The sequence below is a fragment of the Pinus tabuliformis genome, chromosome 5_1 (assembly GCF_031772625.1).
Source record: "Pinus tabuliformis cultivar Carrire ecotype Pingquan chromosome 5_1, CPIR1, whole genome shotgun sequence".
NCBI classification, from domain to species: Eukaryota; Viridiplantae; Streptophyta; class Pinopsida; order Pinales; family Pinaceae; genus Pinus; species Pinus tabuliformis.
The window spans coordinates 396410862-396417021 of record NC_142305.1 but is presented as its reverse complement, the minus strand read 5'-3'; positions in this window follow the sequence as shown (position 1 = coordinate 396417021).

Below are 6160 nucleotides of genomic sequence, written 5' to 3'. Positions count from 1 at the left end.
ATTTCCATACGTTCCACAAAAGGAAACCCAAAACCAAACCACAAACCCTATTCACAATCAGTTTTCTTAAACAAGAGAGGTTCCAAGATTCAATTGTTTCCCACAAACTGTTAGGGGAGAAGTCTAAATAGCCAAAAATGCTACAAATCCTGAACCAGAGAAGTTCCATGATTGCAAAATTGTTGAATAGATGGTTAATGCTTTCCTCATATTTTTGAGAGATGGGGCACCACAATGGTCCTATATAGCATTTTCTCCTCAAAAAGTCCCATGTTAGGAGTCGACATCAACCAACTAACTAGAGGAAGCTCGCTACCTTCGACCATAACTTTCCTTCCCAAATATTCCATTGGAGGGGATCCTTTGGGATTTCCTTGTGATTTTCCATAATTCCATAAGTCTCTTTGATGGTGAACAAAGCCCATGTTTGATATCCCCATCTCATCTTGTCTCCCCCTCGTATTGCTTGAATCTTTCGTTATTTTTGTTGTGTATCCATAATTTGTTATTCCTGTTAAAAATGTTCCTCATTCGAATTATCTTGCATTTCCATTCTCACCACTAATCTTGCAAGGATATTTCTTTCCAGAAATTAGGGGCCAGTACTGCCCTTGTCCTCGTGGTGTAATATTTAAGATATCAAAACTCCTCTCCTCTGTCCAGCCTTGGGAGTTGTTGTCAAGAATTTTCCCAAAACTTGGTTGTTCCACCATCTCTAATCTCTTAAAATAGGTGATCTTTTATAAAAGGATTTTGTTCCAATGTTATATTGCATATTAATGACCCTGATGGGAAATATTACTATCACACTTTATTAACTTGAGCAAGCACCAGATTGCATTTCCTATTGCATATTAGTTTCCACAACTCTTGACCTCCCTGGAGCCATCTCCACCATAAATTGGCTCCCATGGTTCTATTAATAGTTCTAGGGTCCCTCAAACCAAGACCACCCCCCCATTTTGGTAGACACACCTTCTCCCAAGACTCTAGAGTCCATTTTTTGATGTGTTGATCCCCTTGCAACAAGAATTTATGAAAACTAGAAACGGTGTTCTTATATACTTCCTTGGGTGTAAGTAGATTGGCAACTAATAAATCAGAATAACTTGTCGAACAACCTTAAGTAGACTAATTTGAATGGGAAGATTCAATGCTTTGAAGGTCTAGTTGTCCAACCACTTAGAGACCTTTTCCTTGATCTCCAACTAACATGAAACTCGCAGTTAATTAGCGACAAGAGGGATGCCAAAGTATTTGGTTGGTAGGGAACCCATTTAAAATTCAATATTTCTCACTAGATTCCTTTGCACCAAAATATTGCTATTGACTAAATACATGCAAAATTTCTCCCCATTTATCATCATGCTAGAGGACACTGGAAAATTTGAGAAGATCATATCTAATGCCCATATCTCTTGAATAGTTGGCTTAATAAATAAATTAATATCATCCACGAATTATTAATGAGTGGTGGGAAAATTATAACGCTACTACAAATTCCACTAAAATTTGATGACCTAGTGTTGGACATTCAATAGGATTCTATTGTGACTCCAACGAGCCTCATTTTCCAGGATTGTCGGTGGAACTCGGTTGAATAATTGGTAGGACAAATGGCCATCAAATATCCAATTATAGCCTCTATTCGAATAAATGACGACAAGAAGATGAATAATATATCAAGTATCTGACGCGACATTCATCAGATAACCCACAACATCCTGCTAAACAATCCACAAATTAGATGATCAAAATCCAATGACGAGGCATCAAATAGTCGATGGGAAATATTTTAGCCTTTAGTGAGATAAATGAAAAATAACAGATGAATAGTCTGTCAGGTATCTGACCCCATGCTAACAGGGATTTCCACAAATTTGACAATAAGATTCCAATGACATCCGTCAAATAGTTGATGGACCTCTCGCATGAACCAAAGGCCAAGTTGCACATCCCACTAGGTTTTTTGACATGCCATTATCGAAACACCGATGGATAATCTGAAGGATGTGATTTATATATGATGACCAGTTATGATCTTTGGAGGTCACAAAATCGACGACTACTGTTTTGCTTCCGACTGTTGTGTTATACATCCGACGACCACTTCTGACCTTCTGTGTCAGGAAGCTAACGATTTGTCCAGCAACCTAGATTTTTAGCCAATAGAATAAATGGGAAATCCAACATTTCCTTTATGTATTTGACAGGTTTTGCATTAGAAATCTGATGGTTAATGGGCTACTAAAAAATAATATTCAGAGAACCAGGATTCCTAGCTTCGATAAGCAGTATCACACTGATCAAGGGGTGCTTTTTCGGGCATTCTTTTATGCCCAATACCCATCATCATGACACCATGTCGACCCAATGATGGGGCTAACACTTCCCATCGGATTGTTCAAATTTCGCTCATATCTTTGCATCCAATATCATCAAGCGATGATTGTAAATCCCTTAATCTTATGGCTGATAAGGTGCATTACCCACGAACTTGCACACATTTCAATGCTCTTTTAACTCCCAACGTGATCTGACGACCCACACTCATTCCATCCAATAGTCAATCTATCACATTGGATGAGAAGATGAAGCTTTTATAACCCCTTTCCGTTGAGCAATATGATCCAATGGTTGTGAGCAATGCATATCAATGACTTCCATGATATATCAGAATGTTAGGTGTGTGGGAGTTAAAGACCCCGACTTCACCCGATATGTTGTTTCTATGACCTATAGGAACCGAATTGGCCAGCAAATACAAAAGGTTTAATGAAAGGGGTAAATTCAGAAATTAACTCACATTCTAGTTGATCCTACTGCATTGTTGATCCCTCTAGACCACAATAAAAAGCCAAGTGACCGACCTTCCCCAACTTCCACCATTAGAGAATTTTAGTATTCCTATAAGTTGGCTTAATTCTAATTTAGGATAAAGGGATGAGTCACGACCCTTTAGGTGAAATCCTTGTCAACCCCCTGGTATATCAGCCTTGTCTCCAAGTCATGTCGGTTGATTAGCATGGGAAAACTACTATTATAATCAGCTCGACTTTCATTCTAGACACAGAATTTGGCATTTCATCTGAAGTACAACAAAAAGTGCAAAAAAGAGAAGTAGAAGCCTCTCTTCCAGCGCAAGAAGAAGGAGAAGAATCTGAGTTGTTTAGGCACTATTTTGGTTACCTGTTCCTCGCACGTGTGGCATATATTAAAGGTTTTGTAGTAGGATTTCCTTAGTCAGCGAAGAAGCCAAGAAGAATATCTTTATCTCAGCATATATCACAGACGAGGTCATAAGATTGAGTCTCCTAGTCAAGTGAAGAAGGAAGATACCTCCAAACAGCTCACATGTGAGAATTGCAAGGGTATAAGATAAGATGAGGTTGTATATCTATGGATGAAACCGAAATTGTAGTAGTACAGATAGTTTGACTTGCATTGACCATAGGAGAAGGAAAGAACAACAAGAAGGATTTCATCAAGGAAGGTTTGTGACTTGGTCTTGGAGTGGCAAAAAGGTCTAGGGTCTTCGTCTTGATATTCATCTATTGGAATCTCTATAAGAAGAATAATTTGTTCATGTTTTCCTCTCAAGAAGGAGAGGTTTTGACCCTCGATAATAGCCTATATTCTGTGTCTCTTGTCTCTTTATGGTTTATGCTTTGGTAGTTGTTTGATGAAGAATAACACTATAATAACATAAGTAAAAGAAGATCATAATCTAAGAAGTAAAAAGCATTCACAAGTAGTTATCAAATTGAAGAGAAATACCCTAATCTCAATGCCTAAGATTTCTCAACATAGTCATTCTTTGGCATAACCCATGTGCCAAATTTACAAAAGGTAACTCGTGTCCTTGTATTGAGAACCTAATCAATCATTTTTGGTAATGATGGAATTGTGAATGGGAAAAGGATTATATTGTTCCACTCTAAAACCATAAAAATGGATGATGAATAATATATTGATTGAATCCAAATCAATTTATGCAAACTTATATTGAAGATACAAAAGAGCATGCTCTTTGATGCTCTTTTGTATATGTGCACTTCCATATATACATTCACATGTGGAAGATACTTAAGAATCCATATATGAAAAAAAGAGTGTATACACTTTTTTATATATGCACAATTTTGTATATTCTATATATCGTCAGACCAATCTCCCATATAACCAACTCAAACTCTGGGGACCAAGCATATGCTTTTAACCCCCAATTTCAATATATATTTTGTATATGCACGCATATACGAAATTGCCTTGGGCATTGCTAGGGGTTGAAATAAAATCACCTTAAGTGCTACTGCAATGTGGGATGGTGCAAGCAACGGTGTAAGAGAAGTTGACCTCATCAATCCCAAGATAAAAACAAAGCAGAGAAGTGTGAATCCCACAATATTGTCAAAAAATAGCTATATAGAAGTGATGCATATACAAACGTGGTGCATTTTGTACAAGATGGGATATGTACATTTTTTCAAAATTTTGTATATTATGTATATGTACACAGATATAGAAGCCACACATGTATGGAAGCAGGATTTCATATATGCACAAATGAAAGCTATATCTAATTTTCTATATGCAATTATAGTTTTGTATGTGTCAGTTTGGTATATGCATTAATTGTTGTATATGCAACACTTTCTATATACATGTATCTAGAATATACTCTTGTATATACACACATATATGTATATGTACAGATATATGAAAGTGTAAAAACATATATGGAAGCAATGCATATATATAGCTTCCATGAAGCACATATATGAAAGCTTGGTTCTCTATATGGAAGTGGTTCGTATATGGAAGTCGGGACATATATCGAGGTGGCACATATGTAAAAGCGCCAAATAAATGGAAGTGAATATAGCTTCCATGTGCACATATACAAAAGATTTCTTCCATTGATACCAAAAATATTGATAAGATTCTAAATACAGGTATGCAAGAGTTGGAGTGTGTAGAGTTAGAACTTAGGGTATATTAAAGAATGGCTACACATAGAGTATAAATTTTAGAGCATATTTACCATCAATTGTTTCTCAAATCAATATTGGTAATCAAGTACTTCCTTGGCGTTGCATTGAAGGCCCATTGATGTGGATCTTTCACTGATCAATGATCTTGGGACTTAATCTTTATGTTATCCACATTTGTTAAAATATAACAATACAATAAATATAACTTCCTTTTACAATATAACAAATGTAAAATATGGGATGGGTTCTAAAAATAGGTATTCATGGTATATATGGGAGACAAAGGATACACAAAGCCAACCAACAAGGATTTAAGACTAATTTAACAATATAAATGTAATAACTAAATGCCAAAATCTTAGTAGGATCTCAAGTTATTATCGTCACATTTTCAATTATGAGAAAACCTCAATGAAGGGGAATCCTCATTAACACTGATGGGGGAAATCCCATGTTATGGTGGCTATTCTTTTAGTTATGAGAAACTCTCATATACATTGATAGAGGGAATCTCACAAAGTTCTACACCATTCAGAATTATTATCAACATCATGTATCAACCCATATCAAACTTCATTTTTGCATTATTTCAACATTGATTATGCATGGTGAAAACATTGGAATAGTCTTCCCCTTATTAGCCTTCTAAATAAATGCATATTGGTGACATGTATAGATACCTTATCTTTATGAGATAAGGCTATACATATTGCTTATATTCAAAACAAGCCATATGGCTGATCTTAAAATTATGTTACATTATAGTGACAACAATAAAGATGGGGAGAATAAAAGGAGATAGACAAGTTACAATGCTTTGGAAGTTACTTTCGTTTCTCTTATTTTACTTTGCTATATTTATTTTATGTTAAAAATATAACATCATTCCACTTTAAAAAGGATTTTAGAATAATTTACTATAATATAATTTTTCTTCAATTTAAAGATCAAATGTTTAGAATAACTATTTTGTTAAAATCATTATTAAAATTTTCTTATTGAATTTGATAAATATTATTATTAATTTTTTCAATATCAACATCATGTATAACTATATATCATTAAAATCTAATATACAACATTACTAAAATTTACAAATATTTATTTTCTTAAAAATAATTTGAATTTACACATTTACAATTAAAAATAAATAAATAATAATCTTC